Below are 17987 nucleotides of genomic sequence, written 5' to 3' on the forward strand. Positions count from 1 at the left end.
TCCCACAGTCTCACGGCATAACATAGCCTAACGATAGCTAACATTAGCTAACGCTAACTTAAACAACTATTCAAATAACAGCTTCAAATTAAGACACAGATAACATCTTAATGCATTATAACAACAAATACCCTCTGTTAATTACTATTTGCTTTTAGCGGAACCCTTTCAAAATAAGAGCCCTTATAATTAAAAACGGGAAATAAGACATTGTAAACTTAAAATCAGGATGAAACACATAATAAAGATAACAAAATAATTAAGTAACAGGGCTATCCCTTTTTTATGGCTAAAACATAAATTGGGTTAGTTATAGCAAAGGTTGGACTTTATTCATATGATGTTATAATGCACAGTCTAACTACAGCTTTATACAGCGGAGTGTGGTGAGAGCCCATTCACCTTACACTACTATACTATTTACACCTTTTTAACTAAAAAAATGAATAAATTGAAATATAAAACATGATGTGGAATGGAGATGGAAACCTTGGTTGGCTCTTGAGGGATTTCCAGAGAACTAAAATATCTAGATTAGAAATGTATGAAGAGGTGGTTGGGGCACGATAGTATGACAAGGTGAACAGAAAACACCCACTCATAGATTTCTATTTTACTTCATCTGTTGGTGGTGGAAACCTGAAACGAATATGACTAAGGCCTGTTAATGACCACATACTAAATGTGTAAAATGTGCTCGTCACAAACACATGGCTCAGCACAGAAGATCCAGTTCTTCAGGTCAGCACTCAGCGGTCCACAACTGGCCCTATTTGTATACATTTTAGAAGACAGATGGTCTGAAAGATGAGTAGAGGAAGTGACCATGTGATCATGGAAAACCCTTCTCTCAGCATATGTCTATGAGAGGTTCTCAGCCATTCAAGTCAGAGTACAAACGAAAAACAAGCGCACACAAGGGCAGCTGGGCTTGTGAGATTTCTTGGCTTCCTTTGGAGTTACTGAAGATGTTCTGTCCCAGTTGCCATTGTTTCAGCTTGTGTTTTGTCTGTACCTTGACTTGAATGACTGAGAACCTTCACAGACACATGGTTAGAGAAGACCCCCCTCCCCCCGGATGGAAGCACGGTTTATATCTCTGTGGGACAGAGACACTGTAACCTATGTATGTAGCATATGCCGGTGTGAGCCATTTATACTTATGCACTTGTCAGTCTGGCTCGCCCTGTAACAACGCCACCCAAATGCTAGTCAGTGCTGTGTCTTTTTTGCCAGTCGGGTTAACTTGTGTTTCTACTTCCTGCTTCACTTTCAACAACGGTAAAATATAATTCAACAGGAAGCTACATTTGTCATTCACTCTCATGAACCGACTCACACACTTCCTCAAACTGGGTGGCATGTGTTAAAATGGCACATATATTCTTCTTATTGGCTGTTTTTGTGCTGTATTCAAGTCAAATTCAAGGTAAAATCTTATTTTTGTACAAATAGTTGATGTTTTGTATCTTTTTATTTTAAAATCTGCTTTTCGTACTATAGCGTGCAGAACAGGAAGAAGGCCCAGTAAATGTTGAAACATGAAAATGATGTAAACAGATATTAAAGTATTGTCCATAGTACATTGTAACCGTAACTGTTTCTTGAGAGAGAGGAGACATGTTTGTGTCGGAGTTTGTCTTGTCTAAGAATTTAATATAAAATAACAGAGTGTGTAACCATTTACTGGGTTCGCGGCTTAAAATGGCACAAATCTGGTTTTTCAAGACAAAGTTAAAGTTAGAACTTTATAATCATTGTCACTTCCTCTCCTGACTTACTGGCAGTACTATTATACACCTTAAATAATATGTAGGTTTTGCCCTGAAGAAGGCCCCATGCCGCTACGCGTGGGCATTTTAAAGTTGTCCAGTTAGGACATGTCATTTTTGTAATAAAGACATTTTAATTAAGGAGTGCCTCGGCTTCAGAGAATTCCTTCTCTACGCTGCCTCTCAATTCTTTATATATGTACAGCATTTGTATAAATATATCAGGTGACTCCACCTGCTAGTGATCTAGAAAACTCAAGTGAGATCAAAACTAATATGAGAATTACTATAGTTCATAAACAAAATGATATACAATGCTGTGTATATATAACATGTTTAATGTGTAGATTGTACAAATATAATTCATCATGGAGCAGCAGGAGGAGAGCTCACAGAAACCAGTTGTGAGCTCTCCTCCTGCTGTTTGACGCTGTGAACTGCTACTACTGACTAAATGGCAGTAGCAGTTCACACAATAGTAGCAGTTCATACACCAATCAGGCATAACATTATCACCACCTTCCTAATATTGTGTAGTAGGGCTGAACAATATATCGTTGTCGTATCTATATCTAGATATGAACATTCAAGATATTAATATTGAAAAAGCAACGATATAAACGATAGGCTATAGACCAATGACTAACATATGAGGGCGGGAGTGAGGGAGACTGAGACGCACACACACTAGGCTACATACACAGCGGGGAAATTAAAAAGAAAGAAAGTAAAGTGAGCGTGGAAGATAATGCGGCCGGTGGTGGTGCAGAATAGAGGGTGACAACTTTTCGGGACTCCCGCGGGAGTCTCGCAGTACGGGAGGCAGTTTCACTGTTGGTAACGTGACAGAGACGGGATAGAGCAAATAATAAACGGGAGCGGGACGGAGCCGGAGATTAAATTAAACAGTGACGCTGCAATGTGGTGAGTGCGCCCAACTTTAGACAAGAATATAGGGAGCAGGACGGGATTTAGCAGTCTTTCTCTCGTGATTTTGCGGGACAGGATTTTTGTTGGGGGGCAGTGATCGGGATATGACGGGAGAAGGCTATTTTTGTGGGCTTGGGATGGGAGCGACAATTGATTCCCGTGTCACTAGTGCAAAATCTGATTTGGTGCCAAAACATAAATCATCTTCCATTATTTGGAGGTATTTTGGATTTAAAAACGATGATGTAAACCAGAGCGAGGTGTTGTGCTGGTCGCTTGGCGAAAATTTCGACGAAGCAAGATAGCCAGGGCCGGCGCTAGCCATTTGGGTGCCCTAAGCACAAATCTTCTACTGAAATGCATTTTTGATTGAACCATCATACAAAAATATTGCACACATTAGCCTTTTATATAGGCCTATGTGTCACTGGAACATTTAAAATTCAAAACTCTATTTTACCTTTAAAAGAGGTCTGATGAGGCACAATATAATAATTCTGTACATAATTTGACAACTCAGTGAATATGAAAATATACAAACACTGAGATTGTGTTTTTTTTTTTTTCTAATTGCAGTTTCACCAACAGATGTCGCCCTTGGCCTATGAACCTCTTGAAAATGACCGCATAGAACAACAACAAAACTTATCTAAAGCGGTCTAATTTGGCAAAATCACATCACGTTCAGTTGCAGGGTTTTTCTAAAGTTCACCTTACCAAGAGCCGTTTCCCACTCGTCATCATTTCATTACGTTGTGAAAGTGTCACTTGTAGCGTTACCTTTTCACTACACATCGTTTGATTATAATTGATAACAAACGCCAAAAAAGCGTCCTGAAATGCAAAGCAAACTAGGCCAATAGGCTAACGTTACTTACCTGACTATATCTCTGATGGCTAAAAGAAATAGCAAGCCCAGTTTAAGCATAATCAAACATAGCATTGCTAGCTGACTAACTGATAAGTCTACCGTGCAAAAACGCAACACAGGTTCTTTTTTATTTATTTATTTATTTATTTGTGATCGTACAGTAGACAGTAACGTTACAGTAGCCCACACAGCAGCACAGGTTCGCGTGGCCGTCGTCAGATTTGGAAGTCGCTGAAAAGGCTCTTTCGAGGTCATGGCTTCGAGTCGCCTTCAGTGAGGCCTTCAGTGAGGCGCGGTGGTTTATGGGATGAGTAGTTCCTTCTCTCGGAAATGAAAATATGTACACAGTCTTAACCCTCCTATTCTCCTCAAATTTACTAACACTTCTTACCCTTGGGGTCAATCTGACCCCAGGTATGTTTGCCTCCAGAAAATGACTTACAGATAATTGTTGTCCAATTTTTTGTGTCAGACACTTTGCTTATTTGTTGAATACATAAATAAGCCCTTGATAATGGAAGCTGACCTGTTCTCTAGCGCCACCATCGGGCCAAACTCAAAACATTAGGCCAAAATTAGAATTCATTTATCTTGAAAAGTTTTCATACAAATCTTTTCAAATTTACTGACAACGTTAATGACCACAAGAGTATGTACCCTAGTGATTTTGGTGATGATATGACCTTTCCTGTAGCGCCACGATCAGGTCAAACTTTAGGTTTTAGACTTAGTGTATCTTGAAAATCTTTCATCCAAATCTTCTAATTTGGAGTGCACATTCATGACTCACAGAATTAACCATATTGATTGATGTTGGTGACCCCCCTTTCCCTCTCATAAACATTTTTATTTTTTCATTTTATCTCCTTTTTTTGTAACATAGTTATAAAGTGTCACTCACCCCTCCTCTTTTGTTATCCGGGCTTGGGACCGGCAGTGGCAGAGTTAAAGAGTTTTTTTTTTTTTTTTTTTTTTTCTTTTTATTTCTTTTTTTTGTTTTTTTTGTTTTGTTTTTTGTGTGGGGAGAATTTTGCAGAAAACAGAACAGAAAATCAAAATGAGAACATCAGGCAGAACATGGAACAGTTCTTTATCCCCACAGTCAAACTTTTAGTCTGCACTACTGCACACAGGACGTGCAGAGAGTGTGCGCATGCTCCTTGCACACATATTTCTTGCATTTCGAACAGGTCATGCTAGTCTTAGAATCATTTCGGGTGGGACAAACCTGACACCTGCCACGCTTCTTGCCTGCGGTTTGTACCATTGGAGGAGCTTGGGTGCTTGTTTCTGTCTGTATGTCCCTCACAATAGCTACAGCAGCTGTTGATGCTTTTGGAAGGCACGGCCTTCTCTCAATCTGAGGTTTCACCAGTGCATTACCAAGCTGCTCCAGGAAAATCCTCCTTCGGCTCAGTTTTCCCCTGTTCCAGTCCTTGTTTATTTCACTCCATATCACAAATGCATTGTATGCACTCACATCAATGATATGGAAGAATATGACAAGGGGCCAACGGGCAGTCATGCGCCGACAACTGTATGTGGCCGTGACCTTATCAAGGTTGTCCACCCCTCCCTTTGTCTGATTGTAGTCCAGCACCATTTGTGGTTTTTTGTCTTCTCTGCTGCTCAGGGCAGCATCGTTGTGCATGGTGCTCAGCAGCAGGACATTTTTCCCTTTCTTGGGGCAATAGGAGACCACGGTTGCTTTGTCAGTGAAGGCAAACATTGAAGATGTTACCTTCCTGTTCTTGACAGCAAGAAGTTCAGAGGGAAGCTCTGGTTTATTCTTTCTCACTGTTCCCAACATGGTGACCTTCCTTTTGAGCAGTTCCTCACCCAGGGCATAAGATGTGAAAAAATTATCACATGTAATACTATGCCCATGAAGTCCTTTAGCCATATCAAGCACAACCCTTGTGCCCTGATTTTTTTCTGGTGCTTCGCCAGGAGATTTGCCTGTGTAAACCTGCATATTCCAGGCAAAGCTGGACTGGGCATCACATGCTGCCCATATTTTGATGCCATATTTGGCAGGTTTGCTTGGCATATATTGTCGGAATGGACAGCGCCCACGAAACGCAACCAAGCACTCATCAACAGTCACGTGGGGGCCTGGATTGTAAAGCAGGGGTAAAAGATGCACCCACTTGTCCCACACATCCCTTATTGCCGCAAGTTTGTCACGTTCTCGTCGGCCCTGCCTTGTTTGCTTGTCATCAAAGCGTATGACACGGGACAAAACTTGAAAAGTCTTGAGAGACATGGTGGCTGGAAATATTGCCCTTCCAGTCTCAGCGTTCCAAAGGCTTGCTGTTGCTTCACCTTTTGATTTGTACACCCCTGCCAAAATGAGCAAGCCAATGTAGGCTTCCAAGTCAACTACATCCAATTCTCTCCAACTGTCCCCATACACGCGCTTCCCCTCTAAATTTGTCATCCCAAGCACAATATTTTCAATTGAAGGTGTTATGAAGAGTTCAAATGATGATTTGATGTCTTCAGTGTGGCTGATTGCAAATCTGGTGGGGCCTGGAACCATTTTGATAACATTTGCAGCACTAAGTCGACCCTGCTGTTTATGTGGGGAAAGGGACCATGTTATCTTTCCATTTTTGGAGGTGACTGTGTCTGCTGTTTGTTGAGAGACAACATGAGGGTCAACACTCTCATTTTCATCAGATGAGAACCCCTCAAAATCAGGGTCCTCCTCAACACAATCCTCAGTCTCAGACACATTCTCCTCTAGGTCACTTTCACTCTCATAGAGCTGCTCCAAAACTTCACTGACAGTAAAAGTTTTCCGAGAGAACATTCTCAGGTGAGAGAGCGTGCAGACTGCAGTACACAGAGCACAATGAGGAAAAGAGGGATAGAGGGCTGTCAGCACAAGCTTTTATATGTTTTCTCCTCCCTTATTTTACATGTCGTTGCGGGAATACCCCGCCCTCCACAGCGCGGGAAATATCAGTTCTGAGGCAGGTGTGAGTTCAGATAGTCACACACACACAAACACACACCTTCATGTCCATGGTTGGAATGGTTGTTTTCTTTACCCCCCCTTTCATGTATCAACTCAAAAGTATCACCCCTGCACCTGCAGGTGTGGGGTTATAAGGTCACACACGGAAGCAGACACGTTTTACACAGCTAAAACGGCTTGGGGTCAAATTGACCCCAGAGGAACACCAATGCGTGTAGTATGTGTTCAGCAAATTAGAAAAACATCATCATGAAAATGTTTTGCTTAATCAGTTGTCCCCATCAATTTAGGAAAAGTCATGAAATATGAAGCAAATAAAACAAAGGAAACTATTATTTTTTTTATGATAAACATTGAATGGGGTCAAATTGACCCCAAGGAGAATAGGAGGGTTAAGTTGTACCTTTGACTTTTTTTGGACTTTCTCTTCGTTTTTTCACTCGAAATGATATATTATATGCTTATGAGTTCAGCCGTAGCTGGTTATCCTAAGACATGCTCTAAAACTCTTTAGATACGGATTTTTCCAAAACGTCAATGGGAGAAATGAATGGGAACCGTACTTCCGGCACCTCCGCTCTCTTTGGCTGTGGGCGGGACTGTGACGCTCTATTGAGGCATAATCGAACAGACCACTGGGAGGTGGGGAAGGGGGCCACCAGAGGGAGACTGGAGAGAGGGCCGCACAGCCCTCCAAACATTTTGACGTCTAATAAACGTTGAAACGACGTCTAAACGTACACGTCGCCAGGAGGTCTAAAAGTAATGCTGACATGCAAATTGAAACGACGTCGCGTTGCAACCTCGACGTCTTTTTAACGGTCGTAAACAACGTCTCCACAACGTCACGTTGTAAAACAGATGTCTTCTAAACGCGCATTATTCACCTTCTAAAAATGATCCAGTGTAAATATTCTGATATATATATATTTTTACAGCTGAATGTGTCGAGTTTTAGATGTTGTTTCTGCAGTGAAGTGGAGTTAAAAAGAGATTGACACATGCAGGTAGAGAAGATGTTGACGTTGCGATCTGACGTCTTTTCAACCTGCATTTCAGCATTACACTACAGACGCATGTCTTTTAACAGTCCCCACAACGCGTCTTCGCTCCATGGGTGACAGGGCCTTCAGTGTGGCAGGTCCTAAATTGTGGAATGACCTGCCGCTCGTGTTGCGCCAAAATACATGTATGTCCACTTTTAAAACTCAATTAAAAACATATCTTTTTAGCTTAGCTTACCTGTCAGCCCCCTGATCTCTACTTACACTGCCTCTTTTATTTTATTTTATTTTCCCTGTTTTTATCTGTCCTCGCTTTGTGCTCAGTGTACTGTTGTGTGTGTCTGGGGATGTTTTTGTGTCTGGGGGTGTTTTGTGTTTTGTGTTCCTTGCCTATACCTACTTTGTACAGTGTCCTTGGGTACCTTGAAAGGCGCTTCTTTAAATAAAATGTATTATTATTATTATTATTATTACTTTTAAACCTCCTGGCTGCGTCTAGGTCTCGACGTCGTTTTAACGTTTGTTCAACGTCGAAATGTTATCTGTTCAAATTGACTGATTAACTGTAAAAACAATTACAGTGTTTACATATAGATAATACATTTATGAATAATAAATGATATTAAACATATTGTTTTGCTATAAATTAACACATTTATATAAATACAATGTATTAACAGAACCTACCTTTGGGGGGAAATTATAAGTTTGACAACACAAAAGTGCAATTTCTTTAAAGTTTTATTACACAAACAATCAGAACACTTGAAAAACTAAAAACTAATGAGACCAACATGATTCTTACACATACAGCTCTGGAAAAAGTTAAGAGACCGCTTCAAAATGATCAGTTCCTCTGGTTTTATTATTCATAGCTATGTGTTTGAGTAGAATGAACACTTTTGTTTCATTCTATAACCTACTGACAAAATTTCTCCCAAATTGGAAATAAAAATATTGTCATTTAGAACATGTATTTGTAGAAAATGGCAACAGGTCAAAATGACAAAACAATTCTGGTGTTTTCAGACGTTGTATAATGCAAAGAAAACAGGTTCATATTCATTTTAGAACACAACACTACTTTTCAAACTTAGGAGGAGTTTAGACATCAACATTGGTGGAATAATCCCAATTTAATCGCAGCAGTGGTCTCTTTATTTTTAGCTGTATGTGCAATAAACATAAAAAAAATGAGACCAAAACTGTTAACACCTTGCAACACCAACACAGTTGAAAAACACTTTGTTGGTGATCACGATCTCCTCTGGCCCCCTCTCCCTCCTATCAATGGCTCCTTCACCTGGAGTGGAGATCCTCACTCTGTCATGTGAAGCTGGAAAAACATTTGAAGTATATTACTTAACAATTCTTAAACACATCTTGGGAAATTATACACCGTTTTACCATCTAATTCACCTACGTACATACTACATACATCACATGAATGTTAAGTCATGAAACAGACATAAATTGCTTTTTGGTTATATTTACATAGGCCAAAAAGTCCCAGATAATGATAAAATAAAAACATTACCTGATTTTAAATAGAAGAAGCATTGTTGATTAACAAAGCAGACAATTAGGCATTGCATTGGGAGTCAAATTTTTATGTTCACAGTCCACTGAATACTAACATTTTAACAGCTAATCAATAGATTAGGCTACCATTGTTTTTTTTTTTATGAAGATAAATTAACATTTTCAAATTATCTTGGGGGAAAAAATGCATTTTCTGGACACCTCCATGTCAGCTGGTCTGTATAAGTGCTTCACTGATTTATGTCTGGATTTCTAAACTCCAATAGTCCATAAATATCAGAATATTAGACAGAAAGCACACTGAAGAGCCCCGTTTCATGTTAGCCGAGTGAGCAGCTAGCTTGAAATCCACTCGACAGTTAAACACATAACGCACGGTCGGTCAATGCCACTTTTTAAAACACAGAAAGTTGCATATGAACCTACAGTCTATGATATGAACACATATAAACCGTCTCTAATGTTTTATGTCAACGAACTTACCGAAAAAAATGTTCGGTACGTGCCGTGCTTGCTTCTCTGCAGTCGTGTTCTGCTGCCAGGTTTGAAGTAGAAGGTCCCGCCCTTTTCGACTCTGATTGGTTAGAAGGGCTCTCACCCGATTGGTTGTATACATTTATTTTTTTCTTCTAGTTGGTTTGTTGTCGAGGTGCAACCTAGCCCTATTTTAAACTCGTTTCACGCTAGAGGTCGCCCCTTAGACCTGCCGTCAACCCCCAGGTTGATGAAATCCCTGCAAACATTTCATCAACCTGGGGGTTGACGGCATCACGCACACGCACGTGATGTGCGTGTGCGGAGCGCCGGCACTGAAGATAGCACAAGAAACATATTTCGCCACATGAAACAACACCATCGCGTGCTGCACGAAGAGTGTATTTGCGAGAAACACCGGGGACTTCTCAGTCATCCCAAAAGAAGCTCAATCAAAGTTTGAGCTGTGTGGATCATCCCACAAATACTTGATCAGTTTGGGATCTAGTGAATTTGGAGGCCAGGTCAACACCTTGTGCTGTTCTTCATGTTTTTTTAGTTGTTCCTAAAGTGTTTTTGTTTGTGTCTGTGTCAGGCTGCATCCTGCTGGGGATGGCTGCTGCCATCAAGGAGTGTCATATGGGGTGGGGGTGCCAGGTCTGGTCTAGGTGGGTGCTACATGTCTAATGAATGCCAGGTCCAAAAGTTTCCCAGCAGAACATTGAATTGTCACAAGAAGGTCAATGTTATTTACTTCTCCTGTCAGTGGTCATAATGTTTTGCCTGATCAATATAAATAGTATTAGATTTCACTTGTACTATGATCAGCATGTTTAGACAGTTTTAACTATTAGCTTTCATTCCTTCACATTTATCACTATAAAAATCTACAATATATAATTAGGCTCAGGGCCACCACATTATAGTAAAAACATCATCTATCCAAGTCTTTATACAGAGTTATATTGTAATGATGGAAGTACACAGACAGTCTACAATGTTCTTAGACATTTTAGCCATACAAGCCTGAGACATACAGATGAACCATGCTCTTCTATTTGTATTATATCATAATATGATTGCTGTTAACTTAACGCTGTAGAATTTTATTTTTAAACAACCTCCTTTTTTTTCCAACCATCACCCTCAGTATGTCGTGGTATAACAGTGTCATAAATAACAAGGCTGTACAATGTAATGAGCCAACCATAGGTGCAGTCTGCGATAAAGCAGAACTTGGACAAACTGACATGGTTACTGTTTGTTTGCATGTTTCTTTGTAGCTGACACATTTTAAAGATAAACGAGTCGTATGTAAGGAAGAAAGTAAAAGCAACAGACACATCAATGGTTGTTGATGCTGAAGAATTTTTCACTGAACTATTTCATCTAAAAAAATAAACAGAGAAAACTCTACAAAGAAATTTTTGATTATAATAAAGACATGGGATAATAATACACAGTACACTGAGACAACTTTAAGTTTGTCTTAGGGCCCGTCCACACGTACGAGAAAACGATCTTTTCCCTCTCCGTTTTCGATCAGCGTTTCAAGAAATATCCGCGTCCACACAGGTCCGTTTCAGCACGGCCGAAAACGCTACTTCCTATTCCAGGCCTATAAGTGGCGCTGTTTCGGTTTCAGAAATTCACAAAAAATGGAGAGGAAGATGCGGAGCATGCGCATAAAGCTTGAGCGCTGTTTACAAATCGCCTTTTTTGCTCAGCGTGGTGGCACAGGAGCATGATATTTTGCCCTAGTAACCCTAATAGGCTCAATATCGTCTCCAGCATGGAAACTAGCATGTAGTCCGCCATTGTTGTTGATGTTGTTACGAGACGTCTCGCGGGAGGTGGAAGGCTGCTCGGGAGTGTGGCGATGACGTCATCGTTTTCCCCGTTTTAGCCGTCCACATGAAAACGCAAGAGCTGCGTTTTCGAATTTCTCCACCTTGGGACCCGTTTTCAGAAAAGTGCGTTTTAGGGCAATGCGTTTACAGGATACGTGTGGACGAAAGGCCAAAACGATGAAAAACTTATGCGTTTCGGCGTTTCGGCGTTTTTGCGTTTCGGTGTGGACGGGCCCTTAGTCATTAAATTGCATCAATTTATTTTTTTCCTGTGGTGACTTGTAGAAAGAAAGAACAAAAGATTCACAGATAGAGGGCCCGTCCACACGGAAACGCAAAAACGCCGAAACGCATAAGTTTTTCATCATTTTGGCCTTTCGTCCACACGTATCCTGTAAACGCATTGCCCTAAAACGCACTTTTCTGAAAACGGGTCCCAGGGTGGAGAAATTCGAAAACGCAGCTCTTGCGTTTTCATGTGGACGGCTAAAACGGGGAAAACGATGACGTCATCGCCACACTCCCGAGCAGCCTTCCACATCCCGCGAGACGTCTCGTAACAACATCAACAACAATGGCGGACTACATGCTAGTTTTCATGCTGGAGACGATATTGAGCCTATTAGGGTTACTAGGGCAACATATCATGCTCCTGTGCCACCACGCTGAGCAAAAAAGGCGATTTGTAAACAGCGCTCAAGCTTTATGCGCATGCTCCGCATCTTCCTCTCCATTTTTGGTGAATTTCTGAAACTGAAACAGCGCCACTTATAGGCCTGGAATAGGAAGTAGCGTTTTCGGTCGTGCTGAAATGGATCCTTGTGGAAGCGGATATTTCTTGAAACGATGCCCTCGAAAACGGAGAGGGAAAAGATCGTTTTCGTACGTGTGGACGGGCCCAGAGAAGAAGACTGTAGAAAGTCCAGAGGTTTTCAGAAGAGAAAGAATGGACAGATGAAAAAGACTCATTATATAAAGACTTTTACTGACCTCTTCATTTCACTGTCACTTCTCATAAATACACACTGAGTCAAAGCAAGTAAAGACATTTTCTACTAAAAAAGAGAATCATTAGTAAATCCAGATGATCTAAATGTACATAATCATTTTTAACTGATCAGCATTCTGTTGGAAATTAGGTAGAGGAATACAGTATTTATGATTGATCTTTAATTTCATTATTATGCATCTACTGTTTTACAGGGTCCAGTGCTGTGACTCCTGTGTTTGTGAAGAGAGGAGATGATGTACTTCTGGAAGTCATGGATAATGTTCCAAAGGAATTTGATTTTCTTGTCTGGAAATTTAATAGAAGCAGAAATTTAGTAGGATATTCACCTGGTGGAAGAAGAAGAGTCTCTGAAGGTTACACTGGAAGGGTTGAGTTCTCTGTGGGAAATTACTCAGTGAAATTGAAGAATCTACAAGATGCAGACAGTGGAGTTTATACAGCACGAATGACAGTGGATCAAGACCAAATAATAGCTGAATACATGGTCACAGTTCAAGGTAGGTTTCTTAACATTTCAGACACTGACAGAGAACATCTGCTGTCATGTTTCTAAACCTCCTCCACCTACTTTCCTTCATCAGATCCAGTGTCTCCAGTTGATCTGAATCCAGATTCTGTGTCCAACAGCTCAGACTCCTGTAACCTCACTGTGACCTGCAGCACAGAGGACTCAGACATCAGCAGCACTTTCAGATGTGACACCAAAACCTGCTCTCAGGAGGGAGGAGAGCAATCAAAGGTCACCAACTCTGGAGCTTCCCTCCGTGTCTACCTGTTGAATGAAACAATTATATGTAACCATAGCAACCAGGTCAACTGGACGAAGGACACAACAAAGATTCAGGATTTCTGCCCCCTACGTGCTGGTAAGACTGACAGACAGAATAAATAAATTAATTAAATAACTGGTTGGTAGTTTTACACTTTAAGTTTGGCTATTCTTATTAGGGTTTAATCTAGCAGTTGATTCTCCCTTACTGCAAAAAAGACATGTGTTCTCTAATTTTGTCTCCTAAAAATATAAATTTATATTAAACTCATTTTAAATTTAAATAAAGTTATCTGTCAAGACATTTAGACACAGAACCTATCAGTAAATTGTCCAATGTCACTGTGTTTTGTTTGGGTTTTCTCCAAAAATAATCATTTCTAATCTGTTTTTTGTTTTTCTGTACAGACTCTGAAACCAACCGCCACCATATTGTTACCATTGTCTGTGCTGTGATAGGTGGTGGTGGTGGTGCTGCTGTTGGCCTTATAGTTGTTACTGTACGTTATCTTCGTAAGAGAGGAAAATGTAAGTCCAAATGTTTATTATATCTTTAATTACAAACTAGAAAGATGAGTCTGTTTTATCTCCTGCCTTACTCATTAATAATACTGAACCCTTCTGTATATAGTAGTCATGATAGTTTACAGCTGTTCTTTAGAAACAGCAAATGTTCAGACAAGCACCTGTGTTTTAGAGTCTCTAGTCTATGTGCTGCTTTAAGCTCATTCATTCTCAGAATCCTTCACTTGTGATCACCTACATTATAAAACATCACATATGGAGACTTATAGCAGGGGTGCCCGAGACGTCGATCGCGAAGGGAGTGCCATTGAAAAAAAATGTTTTAGATGTTAGTCTAATCATTTAACTGTAGCACCTCCAGAACAAACAGCAAGACAAACGTTCATCTCGCTCTCTCTTTTTTTTTTTAAAAAAAAACTTTTTATTGCATCATACTCTCAGCTCAGCAGCACACATCCACAGCCATGCACAACATCAACAACAACAACCACTCAAGTCTACCGACCGTCTTTCTTAAAGGGACAGCGCTGTTTTTCTAAAGGTGCAGTTCAACTGTTTTTCTTAATAAAAATAAAGAACAGAGATGGATAAAGCTTTTAACACTGTAGCAACAATTATTGTTGCTACAGTAAAAGTAGCTTGCAACCCCAAAAAGTGTGGGCACCCCTGCTTTATAGTGTGTGTCTGTGTGAGATTAGAACTATTTATACATGCAAGAAATTTGTACTCAGTGTAGGAACAGTTTAAGAAATATGAGGGTGAAAGAAAATGCAGTAATGGACATAGTCTGAAAAGAAAAAATACATTTAAGCCTAATCACCATTCATTTAATTTCTTCATCTCTGTCCTGCAGATGATAGAGAGAACATAGATAATACAGAGAATACAGTGTATGCTGTTCCTGAGGTAAGTGTCAGGTTTTGTTGGCCAATTTTTACAGCTGAACTTTGAGCATCTGTTGGATAATCCTCTGTACACAAGTCACTGATGAATTCCTGATTTTTCTGATGAGGTGGTCTGTTTACTGTTTATGGACATGACTTCTAACCAAACTGACCTCGGGTCAATAGACTGTATATTAAAGATGGATGACAAACAACTAGAGCTCCCTCTGGTGGCTGGCTGCAGTATCGATCATAAGTTCCACCTCTCCATGTTAGTGGATGGGACTTGGGCCGAACTAAAACACTGAAATATGGTTTCTGTCGTTTTAGGTAGTTAATATAATGTTGATGAATGTTCAAGTGTCCATTTTTCTGATAAGTTTTGTTTTAGTTAATTATTTTGACACTATCAAAACAGGATGTGACATCATGATGACTACTAGTTGTCATCTTGTAGTCATCGACCTTCATGAAATGGTCCCGTAGGATCGTGAGAGTAGGAAAATAATAAGTACAGTGTATAATACAGCATTTCTTCGGTCTTTTTTAGCTCACACCATGTAACCTGAACTACTGGTTTTATACTAGTGAAGAAGTTTGTCATTCATTCATTCATCTTCTATACCCGTTTAGTCCTGTTAAGGGTCACGGGGGTCTGCTGGAGCCTATCCCAGCTGTCATCGGGCGAGAGGCAGGGGTACACCCTGGACAGGTCGCCAGTCCATCGCAGGGCTAACATAGAGACAGACCACCATTCACACTCACAGTCACACCTACGGCCAATTTAGAATCACCAATTAACCTAATGAGCATGTCTTTGGATGGTGGGAGGAAGCCGGAAGTACCCGGAGAGAACCCACGCAGACACAGGGAGAACATGCAAACTCCACACAGAAAGGCCAGCCGGCCCATGGATTCGAACCGGTGACCTTCTTGCTGTGAGGCATCAGTGCTAACCACCTCGCCACTGTGCCGCCCTTGAAGAAGTTTGTACTGCTGCATATTCTTAGATAATGAAAAACAGAAATAAATTACTGCTCATTGGTATCAAAACTAAGAATAATGTGAGCTTAAGACTCAGGTCAAATCTGCAATCACTGTCTTTTGTTGTCATGCTCACAGAAAAGTTTATTTACTGAAGGATACAGATGATTGAACCCTTGCTAAAAATGTCGACTGTCTTTTTTTTGTTTTTCTTCAAGGTTGATCTGAATCCGCGTTCAGCAGATGATGATTCAGGTCTTTCTCCAACCTCCACCTACAGCTTGGTTGGGCCTCATACTGGACTCAAAGGATCCACTAAGACTAAAGACAAGAATCTGCCAGAGAGCCTGTATGCAACAGTAGAAAAACCTGTCAGGTCCTGAGAGAAATCATCAGGATATACTGTATATATTCTACATACTGGTGTTAACATAACCCTTGCCCTGACATGATCTGGGCTTCATAGTATTGTACATACAATAGATATTAAAGTTAGACTGATGCATAAAACCAAAGAAAGGTGTAACAAACAGGATCATCACTGTAGTGAACACCTTTTAAAATGATTTACACATTTCTAAAATACAAAAGCAATAAAGGAATATGTTGTGTTGACACCAATGGACAAAATGATTGTTCCACTTTGTGCACCAAACAATTTACAGTACATGGATGTGGGTTTGAATCAACAAATCACATTTGATATTTTATGTATTTTGTTTTTCATATTATCTAAGATACTTGAAGTTAAGCTCAAAGCTAAAGTTACTGCTACCAAAGAAGATTATATTTGGACTAAAAATCCTATATTAACAATTTAAATGTAATTATGTTGTGATTTATAAGTAGATTGTAACATGTAGTTATGTTGAAATCTATTAAATGAATGGTCCACTTCAAATTCAAGCTCGTCATAAACGTCCGTTAAATAAACTGATCTATACATTTCAGAGAACAAAAAGAATAAAGGAATGTGTTGTGTCGAGCACAACGGGACAAAATTAATGTCCTGAAGATAGCAATATGCTGCAGTATCACATTTCATATTTTATACCTTTTCATAGTATTTAAGATACTCAATGTTTGTGTGTGTCAGCTTATATCACAGCTAGTTATACTGCTGCAAAAGAACATATAGCATATTTTCCACATGCTGTGTTATACTGCTGCACAGTTTTATTCTGATGGTTGAATTAATTTATGATGTGTGTGGAAGCTAGAGGAAGGATTTCTGTGATATTTGTTAGGAGATGGTGACGTGTACATCCGTGGCAATCTGTTAAAAGACTGCTGCACCAGAAATTAAAGATTTTAGAGTCAAGTCCATTGTGAAGCAATGAGTTTGTCATCATAGCAATGAACACAGTGATGCTCCTACATGTGGGTGTGGGTTAGAAGGCCTCGCACTGTTATTGTAATCAGAAGCAATGTATACGCTGCTGTATTTTTATCCTCTACTACATTTCATGTTTTTTTTTTTTTCTGTTTAGTTTTTCACATTTTTTAAGATACTTGAAGTTTAGATCACAGTAACATGACTGCAATCAAAGAATATTGTATTTGAACAGAACTGCTTTTTGGCACAGTATTTTTCTAAAGACTAGACTTTTTAAAAAAAAGTTATACTCCACTTTAATTCAAATACTATATAATGTTTAAAAATATGCCATGCAATGTTGTTGCTGTAAAGCTTCAAAGTATTGCTTTGAGTTAAACTTCTGAATGTTCTTCATTGAAGTGTCATTAAATATTTTTGAATAACATATTTTGTGGTGCCTTCACTGACTGTGTTGCTATAGATATATCATTGATTCCAAGCTGAAAATGATGAACACATGATGAACATGACTTTTATTTTCTATAAAGTCACAGAATTACCAAAATACAAGCTGGATGCATAGCTGTAATACGTGTCTACTACGTAGCATGACATCTAATCCTGGATTGTTTCCCTATACCCCTCGTGCTACCCTTGGGGTCTCCGGGACCCCAAGCAAATGGACAGACAGAGAGAGATTATGCAAAAGAGTAGCACGAGGGTTAACGTGGCTCTGCTCATCATGCTAACTTTGCATCTTCAACCTCTCTTGTAGAAATGTAGCTGTAACTTTGTGCTGCTTTCTTGTGACTTGCTTTGAACCAAAGAAGTGGCTATGATCCATCTGTTCTCAGGGAACAACAAGGTCAATTAATAATGACAAATATATTTTCCCAGCAAGATGTTTTAGATTTATTTATAGGTGGTCAACAGAGCTGCCAAGTTCAACTCCACAACCAACAGCTGACACATGTCTAAGTAACATCCACATGAATGAATGCCAGGTCCAAAAGTTTCCCAGCAGAACACTGAATTGTCACAAGATGGTTGATTTACTTTTCCTGTCAGT

General features: G+C 39.8%; 1 long non-coding RNA gene across 1 annotated transcript; it reads left to right on the forward strand.

The window, feature by feature from the left end:
* The first annotated feature begins 13044 nt into the window (after positions 1-13044).
* On the forward strand, positions 13045-17390 carry LOC311489117. Its single transcript, XR_014699102.1, has 4 exons — positions 13045-13304; positions 13616-13735; positions 14586-14638; positions 15819-17390. It is a non-coding gene; the product is annotated as an uncharacterized lncRNA (long non-coding RNA).
* The last annotated feature ends 597 nt before the right edge of the window (positions 17391-17987 follow it).

Source organism: Chelon labrosus (genome assembly GCF_963514085.1).
Source record: "Chelon labrosus genome assembly, chromosome: 6".
Lineage (NCBI taxonomy): Eukaryota > Metazoa > Chordata > Actinopteri > Mugiliformes > Mugilidae > Chelon > Chelon labrosus.